This window comes from Tamandua tetradactyla, chromosome X (genome assembly GCF_023851605.1).
Source record: "Tamandua tetradactyla isolate mTamTet1 chromosome X, mTamTet1.pri, whole genome shotgun sequence".
Lineage (NCBI taxonomy): Eukaryota > Metazoa > Chordata > Mammalia > Pilosa > Myrmecophagidae > Tamandua > Tamandua tetradactyla.
Window position 1 is genome coordinate 54,542,120 of NC_135353.1, and position 14,923 is coordinate 54,557,042.

A 14,923-nucleotide genomic window follows, 5' to 3' on the forward strand; every position below is an offset into this window, starting at 1 on the left:
GATAAGTTTTAGGGGGAGGGTTGAATTTTCTATTTGGTGAGGGTGTGTTTATTGGTTATCTTTTTCTTGGAAACAATGAAATTATCTAAAATTTAGAGTGTTAATGGACTATTGACTGGGATGTTATAAATGAGGCCCAGTAGATGGAAGTGGCTATAAGACACACAACTGAGAAGTAGATTGGTGAACGATGGTCTAAATATATGATTAAACATTGTGCAGCTACAAAGAAGAACAAAGTTGTGAGGCATGTTCAATGTCAATGAACCTGTGAGACATTTGGTGAAGCAAAATTACCCTAAACAAAAGAGCAAATATTGTATGATCTCATTTTGAAAATACGTGTAAGAAAACTGGGTTGTAGTTTGTATGCTCTTATAGCTGTCACATTTAGTCTGGAAGTGTCATTTTTATTTTTGCATTTTGAGAGTCTATTTTATATATGTATAATCTGGTTTTTAGAGGTAAGAATGAAGCCAACCAGGTTGGGTTTAATTGAATTTGGAATACAGGAGTACAGAAGACGTTGTATTTTAGAACTTCACCTATTCTTTGAGATCAAAGGATGAAAGGTTTGTTTTGTCCAGAACCTAAAGTTTATGTAGCACATAATGTACTTCAACCTACCTTGATAGATCATTTAAACAGTCCAAACACATGGTGGCCAGAATAAGAATAAGAGCCTTTACTCCTACATAGCTTAATGTAATATCTGGATACATCCCAGAGTATATTTAGCAGATAATCAAAAAGTTTTGGCAAGATCCCTTGAGGGGTGGGAGAAAAAATATGGAACTATTAAACTTTAACACTGAGGAAACTCCAGATACTGTGTCAAACATTAAGGACCCCCAAATCAATAGGCCAAGCCCTTGCTCCTGAGGCTTGCTCTTGTGAAGCTATGTATGTAGCAGAGAAACTTAGCCTACCTATAGGTATGCCTAAGAGTCACTTCCAGAGGACCTTTTTTGTTGCTCAGAGGTGGCCTCTCTGTCTCCAACCCCAGCTCTGCAAGTGAAACCATCGCCTTCCCCCGTATTTGGGACATGACATCCAGGGATGAAAGTCTCCCTGGAAACATGGGATATGACACCAAGGATGAGTCTGGCCCTGGCATGGTGGGATCAACAGTGCCATCCTGACCAAAAGAGGGAAGAGAAATGTATCTGTTAAAGTATCAGTGGCTGAGAGAGTTCAAGTAGAGTCGAGAGACTACACTGGAGGTCACTTGTACGCAAACTTCAGCTAGACATTGCTACCTATCATAACTTGTCAAACCTCAACCAAAACCATTCCTGTCATTCCTAAAGAACACCTAGGGCATTATATAAGATTCTACGAAGATTCTATGCACTGGGGTAACTTTCCTGAAACCTACAACCTCCAGATATGTCCTAGACCAAATCAATCCTGAAATGCAGAGGGACCAGCCTCTCAAGAACATCAATTAATTCCATTCCCTTTTCCCATATTATCAACAACCCCTACCAACATAAAAAATTTAGAATGGGCATGATCCAAATACCCCTAAATAGTGGGAGAAAATCATAGGTGATAGTGAATTTATACAGAGAAAGTAGGGTTTAACAAATGAGTATGAATGCTGAATCATTACATTGCTATTTCATTTTGTCTCCAGTACCTTAGATTAGCTAGAAGTAAATACCTACAATTGTGGGATCGCCACCCATGCTAAACTCTGAAATCTGTTCTACAACAAATTGTTGTGATGTAATTTGAAATGTATTGCTTTTTATGTATATACGTTATTTGTTTTTACAAAAAAGAAAAATGAAGAAGAAGAATATAATAAAGAGGATAGGATTTAACAAATGAGTATGACTGCTGAATCATTATATTGATGTTTCTTTTGGTCTCCAGTAGTCTTGGAATAGTTAGAAGAAAAAATGAAAAATCATAGAATTGTAACCCATAATTTAAGAATAAAATTAAGTTTAGCTCTCACACAAAATGACACAGAGTAGGGAAAACAAAACTAACTAAACAAAGTGCTGCAAAATTAGCTCAAGCCAGTCACGTGGACAAGGGAAGGAGAGGGCCTCTGATATAAGCCCGAAATTGGCATCAAATCCTTATCTAAATAAAAACAAGTCTAAACAAATAATGACCAAGGTCACTGGGATGTAAAACATAATCAAAAGTGGGAATTGTTTTGATTAGACTGCTCAGATTGGTTGGAACCTCTGGAACATTCAACCAGTGAAGAAATAGCAGAGGGACACACTTGCTAGGCTTACAGAATAAGTACTAATGCTTTCTGATGCTCAGCATGCTAGCCACCACATTTTGGTTGGGTGCCCATTCTTGCAAGTTCATTAAATTCTTTTTTTCTCCACAATCAGGTGAGCATTTATTCTTTTTCAGGTAAGGCTTTCTTTCCAACAATTTGGGGGGCTCATCCAGGACCTGAGACGTCAGAGGAGGACCCCTGGGAGAACAAAGGGAAGCAAACCCTGCTAATTGAGCGGTCTCGGACTCCACTGGTGGGGGCCCACTTCTGACAGTCAGAAGGACCTGAGGCTGGATACTTGGATCCACAGATTGTGAATGAGAAATGGAAGAAGTGAAAATCTGCCTCACAGTGACCAGGCAACTCTGTACCTGAACCAAGGTAAGAAAAAGGACTACTAAGTATTGTCTTGGTGGTTGGGAAAATTCTGATGAGCCTGGAGTTGAGTAAGCAAGTCAGGATTCCTGATCCCTGGTTCCCTTCTCTGGTGAGAGAAGGTGCTGGAGACAGACAAGGTGAAACAGTGTTGAGAGAAAGGAACCCAGGCAAAACTCAGAATGGGTTATAAAGGCAGTTGGCTGGCTGAAGAACAAGGGAAGGGGGTCCTGTAGACGCCCCCAGGAACAATTCTCTTGATAGTCCATTAGAAAAATGTTAGAACATTGGACTGATAGTGATCAGACCAAGGGAACGGACAAAAAGAAAATAACTAAATATTGTTGTTAAATTTGAACCAAAAAAAGCATTATGCCACCAGATGTATTCTGGCAAAAAATGGGGCAGATGAGAACTGATTTTGTGCCAACCTCATATTTTATGTTAATGAAATAGCCCCTTCTCCACAGAGAAGTCTGATTATGCCATGTGTTGGCTAAAAAGAAAGGGTCCACTCTTTATCCCATAAAAGTTAAAACCCTAGACCCAGAGACTAAATCTTTAGAAACTAAAGCCTTGGATCCTTTATTAAGCTTTTCCCCATCCCCCTCTCCCAGGGAACTGGAGGGCCAATTGGGGCCAACTGTTCCACCTGTTACAACTCAACAACAATTGAGAAAGAAGTTACAATGATAAAAGAAAAATATACCGAATTTTCCATTTCCGGGGGCTCCCGGGGAAAGAAAGGCTGAGTTTTTCTACCCTCTAAAAGAAATACCTATTGGGGTACCTGCCCGTGCCAAAAAAAAAAAAAATGAAAGAAATATCTATTGGAACAGGAGAACTTGTTTACATAAATGCCCCATTAACATGTGCAGAATTTTAAAAATTCAAGGAGATAAAATCATTAATGGATGACCCAGTAGGGCTTGCTGAACAACTGGATCGATTTTTAGGTTCCAGTATTCCTGGTCCAAACTTATGTTCATCCTGAATATCCTCTTTACAAGAGAGGAAAGGGGGATGGTGAGGAGGGTGGCTATAAAAGAATGTGAGAGGCAGCACCCACCCAGTCAAGGGGTAATGGCAGCAAAGCAAAAATTTCCCAAATGTAGACCCTAGTTGGGTTAATAATCCAGGAAAGCAGGGCACAAATGAAAGATCTTAAAAAAGACCTCATTATGAGAGAAATAAAATTGGCTATGCCCAAATCTCAGAACCTAAATAAGGCCTTTGAGTTGCCAAAAAAAAAAAAAAAAAAAAAAAGAGACTCCTTCCATTTACCTGCAAAGGTTGAGGGAAGAGATGAAAAAAATACTCAAGGATAGACCCTGATAGTCCTGTGGCCCAAGGAATGCTAAAGGCCAGCTACATAAAGGGATCTTGGCCTGACATTCAGAAATAGATAAAAAAAAAATGAATGGGTGGATGGATAAACCACTAGAAGAGTTATTGAGAAAGTCCTAGAAAGTGAGAAAGGAAGAAGAAAAGCAGAAGCAAAAGGCTAAAGTCATGACAAGCATGATAGAACACATGGTTAAGAAAAGATCTGAAACAAAGCAAGGAAGAAACAGGTAAAGGCAAGATAGAAAAGCATTCTAGGCCAAATGGGATAAAGGAGTAAAGGGGGTACAGGACTCCACAGGGTGTTATCATTGTGAAAAAACCTAAACATTTCAAAAGGAAGTGCCCAAATTTAAAGAAAGAAGGTTGGATAATAAATTTTGAGGATTAAGAGATCAGAAGCTCATTATCCACCAGGAACCTTTAATAAATCTAAAAGTGGGCCCGTATCAAGAAAAGAATTACATTTTTGGTAAACACTGTGGAAGCTTGATCTTCTGTGACCCATATCCCAAAGGGGATCAAATTCTCCAGTAGCTCTCTCACAGATTCAGGGATAAAAGGGGAAGGAATCAGTCCATGGGGAATGATAAAGCAAATACTAACCAATCTACTCTCACCAAAGCCATACCCTTGAGGCAAAGGGCAATAGGTTAGCAAATGAAAAGGCTATGGGGGCTTCCCTTTGTCCTCTGTCAAGGTTAATGGTCTTAATACCCTCCACTCCCAAAGAAATTGAGGTCCGGATATTCTCTGAGAAAAAAGTCAAAGAGCTGGAACAATGAGAAGCAATCCCAAATGAGCAAGGAAGATAGGTCCGCCTAGATGGAAGGCAAGTGACATCAAGGAATCATTTGGGAGTACAAGCCATGTGTAATGTGGTTCTTAAACATTTTGGGTGTGTGGGCCTCTGCATCATAGCTAAGCAAATATGTAAATGATGCGTAATTTGCCCAAAATTGATTAAAAAGTTATAAGGGGGCCATTTCTGGATGCCAGCAGCCATCTCAGCCATCAGACCAGTGTTTGCTGTAGGAGAGTTGTGACTGCATCTCCTGTGGTTCCTGGTGTTTGGGCCTTTTCTATAACCATGGGGAAAGACACGGCCTTGCTGTGCTACAGCAGTGGTTTCAGCCAGTGCTTCGATCCAGAGGACAATTGCAATGATGCTCGCATACCACCCAGGTGTTCCAGTCTCTCATGATGCATTAAAGGGTTAGTCTTGCTGTAAGAGAAGAACAACCGATTTTTCTGATTTATTAAGCATCGTAAGCTGTACAAAAGATAGGCATAATAGTGAGAAACCACCTGAACCAGTCAAACCTAAAGTCAAGACTACTGAGAAGAAACAACTATCTGAATTGAAACCCAAATTTCAATAGCACATCATTTAGGCCCCTAAACCAGCAGAAGCAATTAAAAGGCCAAGCCCAGATGAACCAATGACAAATTTGGAATTAAAAGTACCTGCCTCCCTAAAACAAGCACTTCCTAAACTTAAACTGTCATTGGGGAATAAAGAAGATAAGGAGGGGCATAGTGATGAAGTTAAGATTGGGATCTCATGTAAAAATAGAGGGTGTTCAAAGACATATCAGGGTCTACAGAGTCTAGAAGAAATCTGTATATATCATTCTGGAGTAACTATTTTTCATGAAGGGATACAATGCTGGAGCTGTTGTAGAAGGAAAACTTCTGATTTTAATACATTTTTAGCCCAAGAAGGTTGTACCACCGGAAAAAACGCATGGGCTAAAAAGGATGGTGGGGAAAAAGTTGTTCCATGTACACATGATTAGCATTAGACAGGGGGTGAAATTACCACTCAATATATGCTAAAAATTTACTTCCGGAACTCAGTCGAGTAGAAACCCAGCACATTGTGGAATGTGCACACTGTATTTGAAGGAGAGAAAGAATTTCATCAAAATGAAGTTATGGGGTGTGATTGATGTAAAGTGAAGTTATGTATCTATAACTGTAACCAAGATTGAAATCACAATGAGAAAAGCTGAACCCATGCAATGGGCAAGCCTTGAACTGCCTGCAACCAAAAAGCAGAAAAAGCAAAAGGAAGATATAGCAGATTGACTGGAGAAAGGAAATACTGTTGCCTATATCAGTAGCCTTAATAACGTATGATGAATTGGTGGCTTGCTGATATAAATTTTTTTTTATTATTGAAGTCTGGCATTACAGGGTCAACAGTAGGTTTTTAAAAGCCAAAGTCATTTTATATTTTTGTCTCTCCCATCTTCCTTCGAGTTACTTAAAGTTGATTGTTCATTTCTCTTCACTAATGAAACTGTGGTTGTGTTCTTTGCTTGAAAAAGTTAGGAATTAGTTCATAAACAGAGCTGTAGAACTTCTTAGTATATTTATGCTGAGCAGAGGAATATTAAGGAACTTTTCTTTCACCTTTTTCGCTTATTCCATAATGAGTAAAACAAGATGGAATATCAAATTTTAATAAGTTTTTTCATGGATTTATGTTCCTATAATACTTGAAAATCTTTAAGGAAGAGATGAAGCTCTGCATTGTTTTTTCCACTTGGAATGGTTACATTTTCTAGGACAGGAAGTGTAGTAAGTAGTGTAACAAAGTGGTTAACATATTAGAATTCAGTTACAATTAATTGAATTAAAACATTATTTCAGTAACCTGGATTACATGCCAAGCAATATGATATAATTGTATAGGAGGCATTATAAATAAGATGATTGAGATATCAATTTGGTTAAAGTTCACCATTTTATAAGACTAAACAATAATGTTAAATACATATCATTATTTTAAGATCCTTTGTATAGTGTTATGATTAAATTGTACATGATTTGTAGTCTATAAGCCTATAGCCTTTAAAGCTATAAAGCCTTAAACCCTTTAATTAGTTATATATCAAAAGAAATTTTATCTGGCCTTATTGATGGAAAACTGTATCTGTAAAATTGTAGAATTTTAAAAGCTTGTGAAAATACATTAGAATACATAAACACTTTGCTTTATAACAACTGTTTCTTATATGTTAAATATAAAATGGCTTAATTATTTTGAGTCATATTTTAGACCTTCATGAACAGCTTGACAATTCTAGGTGATATATATTGTACTTTATTTGTTTTAATTTAGTAATCACTGAATTAGATTATTCATGGTCATTGGACCCATTAAATTGTAGGTTACTTTTTGAGAGAGTGCAGAGCTCAAGAAGAAAACTAAAATTAGGAAATATTATGAAGGAAAAATCTCTGGCAAAACAGTAAGTTTGGGTATGAATTATGCTTATAGATTAAAACGATTATTCCCCAAGCCCTTAGAGTGTTTTTATTTTCTAGTAATTAATTAAATTCTTATTTAAAAAGCTTACAGAAGTATAGTTTTATTTAATGGATTAAAAAGTATATCTCATTCTACTACTTTTAGTAAATAATTGTTGGATATGGTTAGGTAGATATTAAACAGTTTAGCTCTCTTAGAAATACAGACTCAAAATCTGGCCAGCTACAATAGCTTATCAGGCTTTTAAGACATCAAAGTCCCGTGGCAAGAAAATTTTGGCAGTATAAATTGGAATCAAATAGAATACCTAAGAGTCTGGTACTTAAGAGTTGTGGTCAAATTTCTTAAAAGTTATCTTACATGATTTATAAATCTGGGTTCATTTAGAGACATGAAATCTTTATTGTTTGGGGTAAGAGATTGGAACTTGATTTGATTCAAAATTAACATAACTTTTTAAAAATTTCCATCTTGAGACTTTTCCCTTAAATAATATCTTACTTTGTTATGCGAACGTGAACTATTATTTAAACCATATGGATTTTCATCTCAGAGTTAGTTACAGAGCTGAGTTTTTAATCTATTTAATCTGATTGCTATAATGGCCATTTTATTTCATGTCCTATTCTTAAGAACCTCTGAATTTATTGCCCAGGTTAATGTCTAAATACTTGTCTTAGACTCGTACATAAAGGGACAAAATTACGGTTAGGTAGAATATGTTTTGCTCTATTAATTTTCAAAAGAAATTAATAAAAAATACGTTTTTAACTTTATTGAGTTATGTCTCTAGAAATATACTGTCTTTCTTAGCATTTAAAGTAAGTTACTGTAGCAAAGCAGTCAAAGCTAGATGTAATATTCTTTTGAAGACTTGTATAAATAAAGTTGAGTTCCTGTATATTCTTTTGTTAGATCTTACATAACTGTAGAACATTTACAAAACTAATAAACCAATCTTTGTATAATACAATTAACTAAGACATTGTTTAATTTTGACTACCTATTTTTATTAAAAGGTATAACTTGAGACTGAATCTAGCTTTTATTGATACAAGTCAGTAATTAATAAACAAGAAAAAAACAAATCAGCCTACCATAAATTAATGTTTGCAGGTAGATAATATAACTTCTTGGCATAACCATATACTGGCAAAGGATTATAATTTTTTATACATAATTTAGGTTTTATGTCAGATTTTAATTTCTTAAATTATAAATTGTTTTGTTTATTCTTTAAACAATTCTTCACATATCATCTTAGGGTGAAGAGAACCTTAGTTCTTTGAAATATTTTAAGGTGACTTTGGGTTATTGGTCCTCTGCCCCTGCTTTTTATTTAAATCAGTCATTCAACAGTCTCAAAATGCATGCCATACATTGTATCCACTTTAAATAAAATTTTAAAAGCTTGTTTATGAGTTCTGGTATCAGTTTTAGGATATCTGGCTATGTAGGTGTAGCCTTCTGTTTTTTTTTTAAAGACCCAGGTTACTTTTTACTTATCACCTTAGAATATTAACAGGTTATTTTTGTATTTTCATTGCAAACTATTTTGAAGAGGCATTCATATGTAGTATTTACTTTGTATTCTTTTGCCTAGACCATAATTTTAACAACATCAGTTCTGAAATGTAAGTTAAGTTCAGCTGCTATTTAGGTTTTTTGTTAAGAAGATTTTGTTTCAATTGCTTTCATATTTTTTGTTTTGGTGAGGAGGAGGGATTTCTACCTATTTACCTAATTCCCAGATATCTTACAGCTCAAAAATTCATGTAAAGTTGCATGGCTTGCCTTTTTAAAACATTAATTGTAGATGCCTAGGACTTTATATGTATGTATTATCCCTAAAGTAATGGTCTTGCAATGTTTTGCTTCTGCATAGAATTGTTTGGTTAAGATTTTATATAGTTTAGGATGGTGATGAATGTTCCTTCAAGAACGGTTTTGTAGGTAGTATGGTTTCATTATTTATGTATTAATGACTTAGTTTTCCAATTTAGTAGGTCATCTTTAATGTCCATTAAAGTGAAATACACTTCTATCATTAAACGTTTTTAAAAAAAAGTTATAAGGAAACAGGTGCAAGAGGGAAGAGAACCAGGCCTCAGACCATTTCAGAGCATTCAAATTGATTCCACGGATATGTCTTGAGTAGGACAATTACAATATATTCTGCTTTCTAGAAACCATCAAACACTATGGGTGGGGGCATATCCTCTAGTCTTGACTACAGCATTAGGAACTTCCAAAATTATCCTTGAAAAAATCATTCTCCATACGGGTTCGTAAAAACTATTGATTCTGACAATAATAGCCACTTTACCACCCATGTGCTGCAAGATGTCATGCAAAGCTGAAGTACTGTATGGGAGTTTCACACACCTTGGCATCTGCCATTCTCAGGAAAGGTAGAAAGAATGCATCAGACCTTATAGAAGCTTCTTTCTAAACTAGTCTTAGAAACCAGATTTGAACTAAATGTCTACCCATAGCTCTGCTAACAATTAAAACTGCCCATAAAAGACATTAGGGATCTTCCCCTACAAAATGCTCCTTGGTTTGCCTTTTCCTGGAAAACTAAAAATCTCCCATTGCTTGGATTCAAAGGACCTCTTCCTTGAGGATTATATACTGGCTTTGTCTTCTACTCTATCCTCCTTTAGACACCGTGGTTTGGTCCAAACCCCACCTCTTAAATTTGCTGTCCATCACCACCAACCTGGTTGTTGGGTTCTCATCAAATCCTGGAAAGAGTCCAAATTCCAACCAGCCTGGGAAGGACCTTATCAAGTTCTGTTGACAATTGAAACAACAGTCCGGACAGCAGAAAATAGCTGGACTCACTACAGTCTAGAAAAAATACCAATACCTGAGCGGGACGATAAGTACCCAATAAAACAGTCCAATTCCTGGGAAATAACTCCAATATCAGACCCTTTAAAGACTACTTTAAAAAGACAATAGTTGGGAGGGTAAAAGTGGCGCGGTTTGGGTTCTATATTCTAATCTAACATAGTTAATAGTGACCATGGTCAGAGAGTCTTATTCAAGGAAAACAAAGGAAGGATTTGAAACCACCCCCACTCCCCCCAAAAATGAGAATAACTATACTAACTGTGATGTTCCAAATTCAGAATGCAATGAGCCACATCAAATTGGTGATGAATGTAACTGAAGGGTCAGTGTTCCAAATTGTACAGTTTGACGCTTGCCAAGGAAGAGACTGTGGAATCTTAGTGAATCAATGGCAATTAAGGAGGTGTGCCAGTTTGAATCTGTGGTGGACCCCAGAAAAGCCATGTCCTTTAATCTTCATTCAATATTGCTGCGGGGTGGGAGCATATTGATTATTTCCATGGAGATGTGACCCATCCAATTGTGGGTGGTAACTTTCGATTAGATGATTTCCATGGAGGTGTGTCTCCACCCATTGAAGGTGGAGTTGTTTACTTGAATCCTTAAAAAGAGGAAACATTTTGGAGAGAATCCCTTTTTGGTAGAGCCACGAGAAAGCTAGCAGACACCACCATGTTCGCCATGTGCCCTTCCAGCTGAGAGAGAAACATTGAACATCGTCGGCCTTCTTGAACCAAGGTATCTTTCCCCAGATCCTTAAATTGGACATTTTTTAGACTTGTTTTAATTGGGACATTTTCTCAGCCTTGGAACTGTAAACTAGCAACTTATTAAATTCCTCTTTTTAAAAGTCATTCTGTTTCTGGTATATTGCATTCTGGCAGCTAGCAAACTAGAATGAGGGGAAAACAAATACTTGTCCCCAGAACCAGCAGGAGACGGTTACAGCCAATCCATCTGTCATGGTCAGGTTCATGTGTCAACTTGGCCAAGTTGTGGTACCTGTTTGTCTGGTTGGGCAAGTGCTGGCCTGTCTGTTGCAATGAGGACATTTCATAGAATTAAATCATGATCATGTCAGCTGCATCCACAGCTGATTCCATTTGTAATCAGCCAAAGGGGAGTATCTTCTGCAATGAGCGATGCTTAATCTAATCACAGGAAGCTTTTTAAGAAAGATTCAAAAGAGACAGGCTCTATTCCTGCTTTGGCAGGCGAAACACTCCTGTGGAGTTTGTCCAGACCCTCCATCGGAGTCGTTCGGCTTCACAGCCTGCCCTGTGGATTTTGGATCTGCATTCCCGCAGTCACATGAGATGCTTATATAAATTTTATATCTGTGAGTGTTCCCTGTTGAGTCTGTTTCTCTAGAGAACCCTAACTAATACACCATCCATTGCAACAGTTAATGGGTAATAAGATGGACTACCCATTTTCAGGGATCGACTGCAGATATGAGATTGAGACGACAACCATTAAAAAATAAAATAACCTTTTAAAAGGAAATGCCCCAGCAGATTGTGAGGATCTTCAATGTAACCCAGTGATCATAATCATTGAAAAAGCAGATGAACATAAGGCAGGAGCAATAACTAATATCAAGTGTTAATAAAATTTATGAAATGGGGGCAAACATCACTAGTAAAAATCCTCTGAGAAAGTTCCATATACACGTCCTCCCTCCGACATCGAACACTTCCCTCCCCAACAATGTCCCTTCTAGTTAGTTCTTCAGCATCACCCAAGGATACCCACCAGTGGCTAGTTCCCCAGTTCAAAATGACCCCACAGTTCTCAAGATAGTCGAGGCAAAAAAAAAATTGAAAAAAACCATAGAGATAGAGACAGGTATGGAGATACAAATGCCTGAGTGGAATGGATTAAATATACAGTCCAAAGTCTAAGAAGACAACTATTATGCTTGTGCAACAGGCCAACCCAATGCCTTTATCATGCCCTTTCTTTATTAAAGGTATGGAAAAACATAAAAAGGAGTTCAAATGCATGATACTCCTTTTCCAAAATACTACTCCTGATGAAAATTTTAGTTCATTGTCCTTTCTCTTCCCTCCAGTTAGGAGTGGGAAAGTCAAGGCCATACATACCAGCTTCCCACCTTGGTCCAGGACCTTGGGACCACGGCTTTGTGTACCCCAGCATAAGATGTGACTAAAGACAATACCAGCAATTTCTCCAATTTAACCATACCCAAAAGTTCTATAAGACCTTTGGTGGTATAGAAAAAGCATCCTCCAGCCAATATTACCTAAGAAGTGGAAAGGGACCTGTGCTCTGGTCCAATTGGCCATCCCATTCACCCTAGGACTTGAAGAGGAGGAGGAAGTTCTAACCCAAGGGGGGAAAAGTTTACTTTGTTCCTTTGATGATCAAATTTATTTGAACGATACAGGAGTACCACAGGGAATCCTGGATAAGTTTAACACCAGAAGTCAAATAACTGCAAAGTTTGAATTGTTCCTATTTAGTAGGTCATAATTAATTAAAATGTAAACTAGACTAATTACATATATTATAATCAACAAAAATTTATCAGCTACACCAGAGATGCAGTGAAGGGCACTGCAAGACAACTAGATGCTATTAGGCAAATGACATGGGAAAACAGGATGGCCTTAGATATAATGCTAGCTGAAAAGGGAGGCATTTGTGTTATGATTGGAGGTAGTTGTTGTGCATTCATCCTTAATGCAATACCAGATGGAACTATCTCCAAAGCTTTACAAGGTCTAAAGTCTTATCTAAAAAAATTAACGAAGAATTCAAGCACTGACAATCCCCTCACAAAATGGTTAGAAAATTGATTTGGAAAATGGAAAGGGGTGGCACTGTCCATTTTAACTTCTGTAATTATTGTAGCTAAAATGCTAACAGTGATTGGGTGTTACATCATCCCATGTATCAGGGGCTAACTCAAAGACTTATTAAGACTGCCCTAACCAAACAAATGCATGTTCAATACCGACAAAACTATTTATACCTCCTTAAAAAGGAAGATCCCTATAATGAAGAATGTGAAAAAGCTCTTACCAAGTTTAATAAAAGAAATAAAACGTGAAAGCTAAAAAAGTTAAAAGAAAGAGGGTGGAATTTGTAAGAATAAAATTAAGTTTAGCTTTCTCACAAAATGACGCCGTATGGGGAAAAAACTAACTAAACAAAGGGCTGCAAAATTAGCTCAAGCCAGTCACAGGGGAAGCAGAGGACCTCTGATGTAAGCCCAAAATTGGCATCAAATCTTTATCTAAAGAAAAACAAATCTAAACAAATAATGACCAAGGTCACTGGGATGCAAAACATAATCAAAACTGGGAACTGTTTTAAATTAGACTGCTCTGCTTGGATAGGCTGATAACCTATAGACTATCCAAAGAAAAGCAAAGAAACAGTGGAAAGACCTGTGTGCTAGGCTTAGGGAGCAAATGCTAATGCTTTCTGCTGCTCAGTGCACCAGCAACCACATTTTGGTTGTTCGCCCATTCTTGCAAGGTCATTAGTAAATTCTTTTCTTCTCCACAATCGGGAGAATTGTGGAGCACTTATTTTCTTTCAGGTATGGCTTTCTTTCCATCAGTATCAAACTTCAAAATCCGTTTTATAACTGCATGCTAAAATGTACTTGGAAATTTATTGCTTTTATGTATATACATTGTATTTCAAAATTTAAAAAATCAAACAAAGAAACAAAAAGAATACCTATTAAAGTAACTGTTGCAGCATGTTAACAAATTTTGGCTAACAGACTGAAGGGTTGGTTTGCCATACCATTTAACATATCTAAAGAAGTAGTACAATGGCCACTTGCTCTGATACCAGCATTCAATTCTATAGGGGACCTAAGACATGCAAAATCATCTGTCTTGTTAGATAAACAATCTAAATACCTCAAGCTCTAAGAAAAAGCCCTAGCATTGTCACTTACCGGATTGCATTCAACCTCCTAAACCTCCCTTGCCAGTAATTCTACTAAGTTAGTATCTGATTCCTAATTAACATCTTGTTCCTTATTTATTAAGTTCATGAAAACTGTTTCTTCTCTTAATTATTTTTCACTTTCATCTACACCTCTAGCCCAGAAATGTTGTTTGTACTTCATTTAGTACAAAGCAACAAATAACTAGTATAACCAAACAATAAATTCTTACTATATCTCTTACATAGACATTAAATGTATGAATAATTTGTGTTTAATACTCCCTGGGAAGGACATGAGAGGCACAAGTGCAACACTAATACTTCTGAAAAGTTGTCCCTGATTGACTCTTCCACCCCTGGGCTTGGTTAGGTTGAGAGAGGTTCCATGCCCTCTGAAGGCTTTCTGGGTTTTTTCCTGACAACACAGCATCTTAATTATCTGCTTACTTGTCTGCTTCCTCAAATAAAATTTGATTTCTTTGAGGAAAAGAGTGTGTCTTGTTCATTGCTGTGGCTGCAGCTCCTAGTTCAGTACCAGGTATTAGGTACAAGTTTACTAAATGAAAGAAAGAACAGTATGGGGTAAATTTTTCGTGCAAATGAAAAAAATAACTTACCAAAAAAAAGTATTCTTCAATTACTCCAATTGAAAGGATATTAGTAATGGTTCTTTAACTTCTAATCTTTCAAAATGTATCATTAAACATATAGGGATACAACTATGCATGTCAAAGCTTTCAATCTTGATTTGCATTTAAAAATTTGGGGGGCTACACATCTTTAACTTATAGTAATAATAGGCACAAATAAGTTAATTTTATGAGTTCTCATTAAAAAATATATACATATATCATTTTAAGTTAAGGGATTTTGGAATCTCA

At 36.7% G+C, this 14,923-nt stretch overlaps 1 pseudogene; it reads left to right on the plus strand.

Annotated features, from left to right (window-relative positions):
- The first annotated feature begins 5,060 nt into the window (after positions 1-5,060).
- On the plus strand, positions 5,061-6,061 carry LOC143671825 (cysteine and histidine-rich domain-containing protein 1 pseudogene; annotated as a pseudogene).
- The last annotated feature ends 8,862 nt before the right edge of the window (positions 6,062-14,923 follow it).